This window comes from Bombus affinis, chromosome 5 (genome assembly GCF_024516045.1).
Source record: "Bombus affinis isolate iyBomAffi1 chromosome 5, iyBomAffi1.2, whole genome shotgun sequence".
NCBI lineage: Eukaryota > Metazoa > Arthropoda > Insecta > Hymenoptera > Apidae > Bombus > Bombus affinis.
The window spans coordinates 13,465,420-13,479,483 of record NC_066348.1 but is presented as its reverse complement, the minus strand read 5'-3'; the positions used below and the strand labels follow the sequence as shown (position 1 = coordinate 13,479,483).

Sequence of the window (14,064 nt, the reverse complement as noted above, 5' to 3'; positions counted from 1 at the left end):
GACCTGTCGTTAGTAACTAAGAGGCCTTAATATATTGCGTTTACGATATATTATAACACAAACACACATTCACAGACACACGTCGGTTCAATTCTAAGCATAAAAGATACACGAGAGTAGCATAGACGGGAACACAAGATACACATTTGGAAGTTAAGTGCAAGTAATCGATAGTACAGGGCACGGAAAACGAAACAATCTATTTAGTAAACAAATTCTAGAGAACCCTGCGACTGCGAGTAGTTTTGGATTGTTCGAGTAGATTCATCGTACTGTAAAGTCGCATTTTTCTCTTTGTAGAATCGTTATGGAATAATCTTGCTATCGTTCCTCTTATGTCGATACCGTCGGTACATGATTAATTTAATTATTAAAATTTTAGTTTGTTGAAACGAATAATAATATACATCTTCTTTACTACAACGGGATTTCGAAATAAAATGTAAAATGAAGCTACATCTGTACGAATTTATACGTATTTCGTAATATAAGAAATTCTTTCAAACGTATCATTAATAATCGCGAAAGTATTCAAACTATCAAAAATATTCCTAAAATTGATTCAAAATTTTACTGACAACTGATATTCGTTGTCGTGGATAATAAAAATGATCAACATAAAAATATTTGAAGGAGAAGCTTCTAAATCTTTTCGTTTATTGCGAAGACTAGTGTCTTCGAATAGAATCGAAATATATTAAACAAGTTCTGAACTGAACGTATAATCAAATGATGTTAAATTACGTTATAAAGTTGGAAACTTGGACATATTGTAATTTTAGCATAAGAGAAACGATACGTAGACGTGGAGACCTTACGCGATAAAAGTAAGAGTACCGTTTAAAACGTAAATCTCTTGTAGCAAGAGAAGCGCTTGATTTAATCCTCTCGGTGTCTCTAGCACGTTTTCATCGTAAACAAACTAAAATCTGATCTAAGAACGAGTACCAAGCATAAGTCAAAGATCGAAAGCACAGAATGGGCAGTCGTGGGGTCCTAGAAAACGAGTTTAAACGCGATTTTCCTCGTTCTATTCTGCATGGATTTCAAGATAATGCGTTAAACGGGTCGAGGAGGAAGAAATCGTTATCGTATATGTAGATGTAAACGATGTAGAAATAAATAACGAAGAACGTTTATGACTGATAGTAAAAGCAAGATGGAAATAGAAATGATGCCAGTGTGATTTATGCGGCACAAAGATTAAAATATAATTTATTCCATTTCTGGAATATTTCAAACAACGAAAACACGATTATTCGATTTCTAAATATTTGAGCACAATATCTGAAAGATTCTAAAGTTGTCCAGAATATCCAATATAGCATTTTGATGTTTTAAACATTTTTAAAAATAAGAACGCTAGCTAGATTTCTAAATATTTGGCTACTGTATTTGGGAAATTTCAAAGTTTCTCAATATCCGATATAAAATTTTCATTTTTTCGACGTCTCTAAAAATAAAAACGTTATTCGATTCCTCGATATTCAAATATTTCGTTTGAAAAATTCCAAGGTTTCTATATATGCGATACGAAATGGTGAATTTATCGATGAGAGAAGAGAATGAACGCAGAGAAGAACGAGGTAAATCGATTTGTACAGTGACAACAGTTTTCCAGACGCACGTCTGTTCAGAAGCAGATGGGAAGGTAAATTATCATTTGCACGTGCCACATTTACAGCGTATCTCATTCTAAAGAGGACTTTACCGATCGTAGTTCTTCCCTGGGAGTACAGTTTTCGCATCAGCACTGCCAGTTTATCATTGTTAAACGGAGGAATCGCCATCGACCCCATCGCTTTGTTCGCGTTGTTCAATTCCGGTCTCGTTCTAGATTCGTAGACGTTCGAAGAATTTTTCGAAACGCGTGTAAATTTCAACATTTGCCGATTACATCCGCATCTACGTACAATTGCTCCTAAATAGTTCGAACAACGTTTTCTTTCATAAAAGTGACCATCGATTCGTTGTAACAATTTTCATTTCACATATCGCTGATTCAATTAGAAATAAAATACTTTTCGGAGAATTCTTCGGACGTCTTTTTTTCCAACTCTCTAGCAGAGTGACATGGCAGAGAAAGAAATTCGAATGAGAGAAGAATAGTTCGTCACGTGCGTGTAATATCTGTAAAAAGGAAATGGCAACCGTCGAGGAAATAGGATCGCTATAGTGACTTTGGAAACTCGACGGCGAGCACACTGTTAGCACTCGTAAGCGTGTAAATATTAGCGTGTAACCTCGAGAATTCGCGTACCTTGAAAGTAGCCCGAAGCCTTTTCACAATTAGCGATAACGGAAGAAGAAAGAAAAGAAAGAAAGAAAGGAGTTACAGAGAAGAGAAAAAAGAAGAAGAAGAAGACACTTCGATATTCCCTCGATGACGAAGGGTATGCATCGAAAAATGAAAGAAAAAAAAAACGAAAGAGATAGAAACGAAGGAAGAAACAGGCAGGCACAAACACAAAAAGACCTCAATCGTGTTGTTGTAAATAGTAGAATAGAGCTCGATCTAAGGTAAACAAAAAATCGTTAAGGTTCTAAGGTTTTAATCGTGTAGGGTACGTACTTAAAAATTATTCGAGGACGAACATTTTTTCAATGGGCAGGCACGTATTTTTTAGGGTTAGCAATCGCGTGGGTGTTAAGACGAGCGTCGAGCTGTGGAAGTTGTATCCTTGTGTACGCGTTTTCTGATTCTAGTATTTTCTTTTTTTTTTTTTTTCGTCACTTTGAATTCCTCATTCTCCCCTCGCTAATCTTCCATTCTCGAGCTAGACTGTAAGAAAGAAAAAAGAAGAGAAATCTGCTACATTCTGAGAAAACCCTTGACACCGAGAAAAAAAGCTCGCGCCCGTCTCGATGATTCCTTTTTTGCGTCACGTGGTTACGTTCGTTCTCGCGCAGACGGGCGAAGCTCGTTTTTACTCTTTCTCTCTCTCTATACACGTACGTATATATACATATAAATTATACATACATATTAATAAAGGATAAAAAAAAAATGAAAAAAATAGCTGGTACTTTAGTATATATAAATACTAGGCTCAACGATCCGGCACTTCTCGATTTAGGAAGACGATCTAGCCTCTTCGGACGCATCGCGCGAGGATATATTTTTTTTAAAACGAAATATCTCGACGGCATGGTTTTACTCGCAGAACTCTCGCTCGTTCGACTCACTTGTCTCTTTCTCGCGTTCGAATCATCGAATACGAGTCCCCGAATCATGTAGCAGACTCTGAAATATTTCGAACCGTGGAAACACCTTTTCGCTCGAACGGAACGCCTCTCGAATTTTTCTTACCGGGACGATCTATGTTTCTAGACGAGATTAGAACAAAGTCAAGTGCAAACGATGAATTCACGGAAAAAAAGGAAAGAATAAAGAAGCAAAATGAGAAAAAAAAGACAAAATGCGAGTGCTCGATCGTTGATCGATTTATGATCGTCTATTTAATGTTCTGCGTGTCCCTTGTTCTTGGTGTCTTGTACTTGTAAATATATCCGTGATAAATAAACCTATGGAGTCCTGTCGTTTAAACAGCCGTCGATTAAAAGAAGAAAAAAGAAAAATTCCTCTGTGATAGCTTTAAAATAGAAACGATGCAAAACTATTAAATAAACTAAAAATCCTCTACTTAAATAAAAATCGTATTCGTATGTATCGACTCGAATTGTTAGAACACACAAACTCACAATTTTGCACAAGTAGTTTATTAACGGATCATGGAATGTTATGAGAATGATTGACGTCAGGACTTCTCGAACGTGGTTTGCAAGCAGATTCGTCGGAAATGCGTGGCGAACCACGCTCGAAGGGTGAATCTTGACCTCTTCGTGGACTCGTGCGTTTAATTAACCCCCGATCAAAGCCACCGATTAGCGTGGCGTTTGTATATACAGTGAAATTTTGTCGACGATACGTGTACGTAAAGCGATAAGCGTGTGAACTCTTTTAAAACTTTACAGGTACGTCTACGCGTAGAGGTTCTTTCATTCGTTTTATCCCCGTTAAATATTTTATTCTTATTAACGTCACGAGAAAACGTTTCTAAGAAAAATTGTTTATTTCTGAAACACGATTCATCGTGCCGTAGTTAATAATAGAGAATGTTTAACGAGGTGAAAATAAATGTGACAGCCTGTACATGTACGAATATTCTACGGATATGTATATGTAACAAATTCTTTCGTGTCGATGCTATTACACACGTAGGATCGTTTCTATTAGCGGGTATATATGTGTACTTTTTTAGAGGCGAACAGGCGATCGTCCATTCGCGCTCGAACCACTCTCAATTCACGGCCAAAATAATGTTTAGGGATGCTCGTATGCCTTCTACACATACACCTGAACACACACGAACACTTGTAAGATTTATATATTAGCTGGGACGCATGGGGTGTCGATTAAATTGTCGCGACCCATTTCCCATACGAAAAGAAGAAACAAGTAAAAGATAATAAAAATTCTTACAAAAATTGGCTCAAGAATATTTGAACATTATTTATATTATATTACAGACCATCCACCTTTGTTCTTAAAAATCTAGCGAAAGAAATAAAATTATTCGACACATTCGAGAATTTTCTCTGAAACAATCGAATTAATCTTTTCTGTTTTACGAAGTTTCGATCAACCGACGATGTCACCCCGTGTGCACAGCATTTAATGTACGTTTTCTCTTCCTCTTCCTAGCAACTTGTCCGAACTTTGATAGGAACGATGCTCGTGGAAAACGATCGAGAGCCTCGCGACTAAGCCCGCTGGGAGATCGTCGATCTATAAAATCGCGATAGTCTGTATCTATTAAGAAACGTCCGTCTGGCGATAAGGGCGGACCTCGTGTAATATATTATTACGTCGCAACGATAGGTGGCAAGAGTTAATATTTGTAGGTAAAAAGATAGGGGAACGAAGTAGAAAGGCTGATCTCCGCCGTGTAATTTTTGTATTTTCGGGAAAGCGAGACCGACCGACCGCGTTAATAATGGTAATTGTAAAGACAGTACAATTTTGCATCGCTACTCGCAGCGTTTTATTAAATACGATTTAGTAGAGGTCAGCGATTACCGAATAATCTTTGTAATATAAAAGAAGAGCACGAGTGGGTGGAGAAATATGTCGCGGAGGTGTCGAGCGACGATTTCCTAGCTGGCTCGATTCTCGAAGAACGAGATCAGAGAGATATTTTTGAAAAAACTTTTCTCGGAAGAATATTTTGCACGAAATTCGATAGGTGTGGTGTGAAGAGAGCGGATTTTTCTCACGATAATAAAAGAATTCCCTGATGATAGAAAAAGGGAGAAAAATGTACAAGATTGGACCGAGAACGCGTTGTCTCGATCGAGTTTCCGCCTTGCATCGTCGATAAAGTTCGGGGGTGTTTTCTTCGATATGTTCTAGAAAACAAGTGATAAGATTTAAAGGCCGTCGTAACAGAGGCAATGTACTCAGTGTAAATAGGAAAAAAAAATGAAACTGTAAAGAAGTAAGACGAATGCAGATAAGAAACAACAACTAAGATAACAATTACGTGTCTACGATGCCTATATCTGTTTAATCTACGTAAAACGAGATGGAAGCAATTAATTGCTGATCACTATTAAACTAATAACTAAACAACAGTTTATTCTATCTGTGTGTGTCGGTTTCGATTGGACATAGATTTTGTATCACCCTTTTCTCCGTGTATGGTGTGTAGCCAGAGGGTCGATTTCGGGGGGGATGCGGATTAAAACGAAATTAATTTAATAAATATACCATGTATTCGTCATAGGATATGACAGAAAAAAATAATGAGATCAAATTAAGGATAACGCTTATGGACAAATTTTGTATTACGATCTATAACAATTTTTACGTCGGAGAATAAATTTTTTTTGTTAATAGATCCACGTTTGACTTTGTACGTTCATGGTGAAAGGTACGATCGATGATCAACGATTGGCTACGAAAACATTAAAATCCTATCCCGTTCCCATCGAAATCGACCTTTTGAATTGTAGATTCAATCGTGTCTTTCACAACTAAGTAGTCTTTGTAAATCGATTTCCGATAGACGAAGTCGCGTTTCTTCGAAACTAGCTCGTAACTTAAAACATACTGTAAGGAACCGACCATAATGGTATATCAGTATATCGATACACTGTTGCGTCGATCCTTTACGACGGAGAGAGGAGATTCGCACAGACTATTCGATGTACGCTTTCGATCAACGCGCGATCTTGATCGCAGTCGATATATTTCAAGATTTATCGTGCACATGTCGTAGATATGTCTACGCACCGGGTGCTTCGAGACCAGTTTTGAGAAATTATTGGAAATCAAAATTCGAAATAAATTACCATTATTGTTTCTTTCGCGTCAAAATCGAATTCCAACTGTTATCGAACGCATTATCAATGAATTTTCAATCGAAGTTATACTTGAAGTTTAGTTAAATAAAAGATTTTCGACACGTTCGTCTTTACGTTTCTTTCGCGCGTATGTCAAATCTGGAATTGTTATCGAACGCTTTATCGGCGAGTTTTCGTTTGAAAATTATGCTTGAAATTTAATGGAAATTCTGGACACGTTTCAAGTATGAACGTTTCTCGAATAACATTTTTGGAAAAGGAAAAAAAAAAGAGAACGAAATTGGTCTTAAGCCCTTATTTTCTCTGGTAATTAGCTGTAAAAACTTCATCAATTATAATTAAGACCGCGTCGAGGATTTTTAACGAGGAATCTAAAAAAAAGAGAGGAGTTTTTATTTGCATTTTTCTTTTTTCTTTAGATTCTTCGTTAAGAAAAGCGATCTATCGATATATGCACATTTATCGTCGTAGAGTGGATCTTCACGGAAAAAAGATCGTAGTCGATTCCAGCCTTTCTAATTCCAAGCGTTCTACTCTACAACTTTCGGCTAAATAATCAAATACCATGGGAAACTATGAATCAAAAGATGTGAAGAAGAGAAAGAAATATGCAGCACGTAAACACACGGATGAACAAACGAATGAACACGTCGTGCATGAATGCACGCGCGCACACACACACACATACACACACATGCACACACACAAAAGTATATTCACAGCGAAAGGAAAAAAAGACAAAAATTCAAAGGCGAGGCGATTAAACTTTCCCGATGAAATTTCTCGATCGCTCGATAATTTGCATTCGCGCGTCGTATAATTTTTCGCGACAACGTAGGATCGATTGTGTAAATTAAGTTTATAAGATTCTCTCCGACTGGTAGCGTAAGAAACGATCGATTGCAGCGAGAAATCGGAAATAATCCTCTCTCGGAAATCTAACAACTAAAATTTTCATTTTCATCGAGTTTATTTGTTTGCAATAGTTTCTATCAAAATTGGAATAATCGTGTGGAATAATAATTATTAGATATAATTTGGTTTCTCGTTGCATGCGACTACAAGAAATAAAATTCTAGTTCATACGCATAATAAAATAGCAACGTTTTGTATAGTGCGAGCACGTTTTTCGGACTCGAAAGTTTAATCGAAACCATTTTTTCGAAACTCCACGTCTCAGCCTTCGGACGATCGACAGAACGACGAATCCTAAGGACAAACAAAATAAAATAAAAGGGAAAACATGGAAAATCTGAAAAAAAATACCAGAGCATTGAAGACTGGCAATCAAAACTAACGTAGGCAGACTTAAAACGCAGATTTATTCTGGTGTCTAGCACGATCGTGCGCGGCCTTGCCAGCACGCAAGCGACTCGAATACAGAAATTATTTTCGATATGTCGTGTGTTTGATGTCGAAGGAGATCGTTCTGTTTGCCTTATCTAAATTTATCGACAATGCAGAGCAAAGATCATTCCTGGATATCTTTGATTAAGAAAACAGAAAAGGAAAGAAAAAAAACAAAATTGAAGAACATCGATGAAATGTCAAAAAAAGAAGAAAAGAAAAAAAAATTGATTGAAAAACTATCCTAGCAGAAATTGTGTAAAAATAATACGAAAATAATATCCTTGGAATATTTCGAAATATGTATTTGATTTGAGTGTGTGACGACGATCGTACTAAGCAAGAATAAATCGGCGAAGGAAACTAAATGCAATTCTATGCAACTCTCCTTTAAAACAAAAAGTAAACAAATAAAAAGAAATAGATCGTACAGTTTTGCGAGTAAAATGCGCGTCTAATGTAACGCTAGTGAGTAGATAGGTAGGTACCTGCATTTCATGAAATTTAACATGCTTAAATAGATCCTTAATAAATCGTTATACATGTTTTGATAAATCGTCGTCCATTTTTTTCTAAAACCTTCAAAGATACTGATCACCGATTGTACTCCGTGATTCGGAGGCAATTCCATCCAAATTTTACTTACACCTACCTTTGTCCTACTACCAAAATACCTGAAAAAATATATTCATTTGAATAAAGAAATTATTGGCAGCGTAACAGAGTATATCGATACAAATTACCTGCTATTCTTACAACATCAATCCTTTGTTTCTCGGAACGCTCTTATCTAAATTAATTTCGTATGTCTGTCAAAGTTGCTATCAAAATATCAAATTCATAGAAAGATATCTCCATTTTGAAATATAGAACCATCGACAATCAACAGAATGCATTATTCAGAAATATAGAAAAGGAAAAATGCAAAAATGACGCAGCAATATCCCTTGCAACAAAAACGCTGCAGTCATCGTGCCTGGAACTCGCATTTGAACAGTTCGTTTCCTTTGTGACAAAAACCTCGTGACACGATACCAGACGACGGGGAATTCTTTTTCTGTTTGAAGAAGAACGTCTCGAAGGCGGAAAAAGCGCGAGTACCGACGACCAAGTCTTGGCTTTTGCAAGTGGCGAGTTGAAGGAGGTCTCCGAGTCGAGCAATCGGCGCGCACGACACCGATTGGCAGTTGGGACATTGACGATAAATGGCAGACCGGCTAGCGGAGAAATTACAGCCAGGGAGATTCTAATCAGGCTGTCGGACGCCATAAGTTACGCTGTTAAGGAGTCACAGATAACAGCCGAGAAAATAATAAGACCTAATGAAACTGTTTGCAAGGCTGATTAATGATAAAGGGAAGCGAGTCTTAGATTACACGTGGGCAGGCCTCTGGGCTTTTTCCTTTCTCTCTTTACAGCTAATATCATTACCCACTGGACATCCACATGGTTTCTTCTCCAGCTTTCCATCCTTTTTGCACGCTGTCTGGCTGGCTCGCTGAAAAAGGTAACGGATTTTGCCCGATCGTCGAGATTTATCGATCGAACTGGCCGATACACGAATTAACTGTACGCGGGATCTATCGAGTGGAGAACCGATCGTTCGAGGTAAGTTTCGATGTATAAGCGAAGATAACGAGAAATAATTGACGATGTGGCGATATATGCGCAATATCTTTCCGCACTTTGCTATTGAGTCAGTTTTTTAACGTGTCGACACTATATTTGTATCTGTTATTATCTGTAATCGTCAAAACGAGAATGGTAACGGTGTAAATCAAGATCTTGAGAACTGAAATTCAATCACGTAAATTCGATAACATTTAAACGTATAAACGCTGCTTTAGTTTCGTAAGTGCTTAAGTTATAATCTTAGAACTGCGGATATTTGTGCAGTTGACAAGCGTAAATATTCGAAAACGTGCAAGAACAGAGAAAAGACAGACAAATCTTCCATTCTACGTAAAACATTGTTCCGCGATACTAACCCAACTTCGACTCCCACCTAATACGAGAAACTGTGTCCAGAAGAAGAAATTAAGACTCGAATTTCGGGCCGGTGACCTCGTTTCCCTCTCTCTAACGTTTCTGTTCTCGTCGAAAAGAGTACCGTTTCAAAATTGCGGCGCACCGTGACCGAAAGCGGAAGCCAGGGTCGCGTTTGGCCCGGTGGTCCGGCCTAAAATCGACGTGATCGGCATATGATACATATAAGCAATGTTTACAGGCGGTACACGATAAGAAACGACGCTCGTGTCGCACGAAAGAGAAGAACCTCGAAGCCGGCTTTCTTCGAGTTTCTTCAGTCTTCTTCTGGCTCTCTTTCGATTACGTGCTCACCAGTTTTTAACTGCCGCGTATGCCCATCGAATCGCGTGCTACGAAGTTCTTAATCTATCGCTTTCATCGAACGTGCTCGCCTGTTTCTAACTATAGAAACTAATATCGTTGGAAAATATTATCGACTAGTCGTTAAGTGCGCTGATGCGATAACAAGTTGCAAGTTGCTCGTTTGACTTGTTCCAGGCGAGAAAATACGATCTTTGTTAACTGTTATCTGTTTTTGGAAGAGCATGGAACATCCAAGGATTTCTTATAATTGTCGGATAATTTGTTTGTAGGCGTGCTACGTAATTATACAGTGAAAGAAGTATATTTAATTAAATCACGAAAGGTGCGTCGTAGTCCGTTCTTAACGATAAGTTTGTCTTTAAGAAAGTAAAACTCGTGATATTTTTCAAACGACTACCTTGTTAATAGGAACACGAAGATAGCTCTAGTTACGTGTCAAGCACGAGTTTAGTAAAATATAACGTCGAGGAAAAATTTGTGTAGAACCTAAGAATTTTGCGACAGCCGTAGATGTCCCAGAATCTTAGAAAAGCAATTAAGAAAAGATTCCATTGCATGGAAGGACTCTTTTATTAAAAATCTCGCAAGAAATTCATTCAACGTCGATTATCGATCTGAAACCAATGACGTAATAATATGGAGCAGATATTAGAACGCATTTTTCCACTCAACTACAGCGTTTCCAAGCGACTGTGACAAAAACATACGTAATGTTCCACCGATAAAGACGCGAAACGAACGAAATGATGTCAGCGATTTGCAGATATAGCGAAAGAGCGGCGGCTTAAGTAAGATTTAGCCTCAACGTACGAGCAAAGTGTCGCGAAAACGAGTTTCGTTACGTCAGAATGTCGCATGAAAATTCCATCGTGTCATCTCTGGTATTTGGTCGATCGAACGTCGTCATGGAACATCATGGAACAGTGGGACAGTGAAAAAGAGACACGGAAAACGGCTAGAGGATCGATTTCCTTGTTTCAGCCTGCCTATTTCGGTCTCGGCCAGGGAAACGACACTCGGCCAGGTTGTTCGCAGCGTTAACGACGCCAGTTTTCACGCGTTTCGTCGCTTCATTGACAAAACGAGTTTCCGCGGGACGCGCGCTGACGCAAGTGACTGTTTACGATCAACACGTGCTGCGCAAGAATGAAATGCACGGACCTCTGTTGCCAGTTATGTGTCGAACGCTTCGCGATCCGTTCGTCCTCGCATTCTCCGTCACTCGAAGGGCGCGAAATCCATTTTGAATCGATGATCCAACAAGTGTGTTTATGCATCGATCAGTTGTGAATTAAACCTCGCGAGTTTCAGCTCCAAAGTGTGGCTCGAAAGTTGTGCGAAAATTTGTCGCGGAGATTCTTTGAGCATAGAAGATTACCGTGGTGAATTGAAAGTGTACTGCCTCGAAATTCGAAGGAAGTTGGTAAAGTTCTTTGAATCGACGTCCCAAGAAGTTTTCGTAAATCGATCAATCGTAATCGAAAAGCTGACGAATTTGAAAAAGTGATTCGACTAGTTGGAGATTTCGTTCTTCGCGTATACAAAATTATATTCCGCAGTTTGAATAGCACTGTACAGTGTTGAAATTCGAAGAGAATGATAAATTAAGTTTCTTTGTATCCACGATCGAAGAAGCGTAGAAACTTTATCTTCGTCGATCGATATCGCTTGCGAAAGTGCTTCGCTTATTAAAAGTTTACAATTTCGTATATATAATCTTCGCGTATGGTATATGTACAAAATTACAAATTGCGAATCGCGATATATATCGTGCTTCAAAATTCTGAACGTATCAAGAAAAACTGAACGTATCAAAAGTGAAAATTAAAAGATCGAATGTTTAAGATTCCTCGTGTACATAAGTGCGATACAAACCTACGCATTTTGAACGTTGGTGTATCGTTTAGAAGTTCGAAGAGAAATGTTAACATTTTGAAGCTCGTACCAGGGGAATCTTTGCCCCGAATCACGCGAGTACAAAGTCGAATCTCTCTGTTCCCCGCCATAACGAAGGTTAGACGAAGGCGAAGAAATTCTTCCTGGAAAGTGGATCGTGGAAGTGGAGAACGTTATAAATCTTGGTATATTCTCTAGGAGGAGCGACGGAGGAACCGGAAAGACCAGTCGCGAACGGCGTGACAGGAAGGATCGCGTGGATCTTTGTTTTTGCGAGGCTCGATAAACTACGAGTACTGTCGTTGGAGGGGAGAAGGCAGTGAAACGCTGACGACAGTGATGTAACGGTGGAAAATAAAGCGGTGACTCGCGTGGATATTGGTACCGTGTGCTGGCGCACGCGTAAACACGTGGAAGCGGACTTTCCTCGAATTTCGGTGGCAGTTTTTCAAATACGCCGATCCGGTGACCAACTCTTTCTCTTATCGTGATCCACGAGTCTCGAATTTTTATCACCGTTCGAGAAGATAGTCGTTTCGCGGCAATATTTGAATTTATATTTAACGAACCGCGAGACTTTTTTGTTTAACCAGATTCGGTATGATTATCGGCTCGGTTATGGTTGCGAATTATCGTATTATCGACGTTTTACGAACGTTAAAGTGCAACGATCGGCGAGCCTTGAATTTTTACTCGAAAATGTCGCGACTCCGTGGCCATATTTGAAGTAGAATTTGAATTTCAAATATTACGATACATTCTTCAAATCGATTCAATATCAGTTTGTGTGGTACATTAAGAATCTATGCGATCGTGAATCTACGATCCTATAGATCGTCGTCTCGTTCATATTTTTAAGATTCAACGAGAAAAATAAATAGCGAAGTGTGACGATCGACAAGCTTCGAATTTTATTTACCGGACAAAATTGTTGAAACTTCGCGCCTATATTTCAACCTGAATTTCAAATATCGCGATGCTTCTTTCAACTCGATCTCTTACATCGACATACTGTACATTTCTGTAGCAACAAACGATTGTATATTAAAATTCTACGTGATCGTGAAACTATCCTTTAATCTCGTGGATCGACGAACGAACAACGAAATGCAACGATCGATGTTCGAGACGCGCGAACCATCCGTCGAGCCCATATTAAAAAACATTCTTGTGTAACACGTCAGATTCTATTTTCGACTTGGCCAACCTCTTGACACTCGTTAGAGGTTCCACGTTCCCGTATCGAGAGGTCAAAACTGGAGCTGTTATCGCTCAACTGCACAACCACGCTGGTCCATAGTTGGCGCCAAAAAGCATATCGAAACCAGGAGAAAAGTCGAGGGAACGGAACGTGCACAGTGATCAACGACTCGTAACGAATTTCCGCGATTTAGAGACGTTACGCTTCCGAAAAGAGAAATTACCGAGCGAATGAACGAATCGCCGACTCGAAACCGATTTTTATCAAGAAAAGTCTAGTTTTCCGTTCGACTCACCGACTTTGTCGATCCCGGAGAGACGTTGCACGACGAAACTTTATATTTCCACGAGTTGCACAGCTGACACGGTAATCTATATTATCGGAGTATTACTGTCAGCCCATCCGTTCTTTTCCATTGCTACGGCTTCCTCAGTTTCATGCGGTCGGTTCATCGTGGTTCTCTGCTTCTTTCGCTCTCGACTCTTCACCTGCAAGATTGGAAAATCGTTAGATATTATGAATTCGAGGAGGAAGATGGGAAAACGAGAAAATTTCCAACTGGCTGATAAGATTGACGAATGAAGACACGAAGAAGCGCGAAGGAGAAAAGATTGTACGATTCGTTCGAGATCGTTGGATATAGCGTTATGAACTCGAAGAGGAAGATGACGAAAGAAGAAAAGTTCGAAGAGATAGATAAAAGCGATAGACGAAAATCTCGAGAATCGTGAAGAAAGAGAGATTCGTTCGGGAACGTTAGAAATATTATTATGAACTCGAGATGGAGAAACGAGAAAACTTCAAAGAAACTGACGAAACGAACGGTTGAAACTTAAGAAAAATCTGAAGAAGAATACGATGATACGATTCTTCGGAAGATAATTTGCTTAAGATTCACCGAA

The 14,064-nt window shown here is 38.8% G+C and overlaps 1 long non-coding RNA gene across 1 annotated transcript in view; it reads right to left on the bottom strand.

Annotated features, from left to right (window-relative positions):
• The window catches only part of LOC126916045 (uncharacterized), a 57,076-nt gene extending 43,478 nt beyond the window's left edge, over nt 1–13,598 (bottom strand). Inside the window, exon 1 of the long non-coding RNA XR_007710399.1 lies at nt 13,458–13,598. This is a non-coding gene — a long non-coding RNA (uncharacterized LOC126916045). The remainder of the gene's footprint in view (nt 1–13,457) is intronic.
• Between the last annotated feature and the right edge of the window lie 466 nt (nt 13,599–14,064).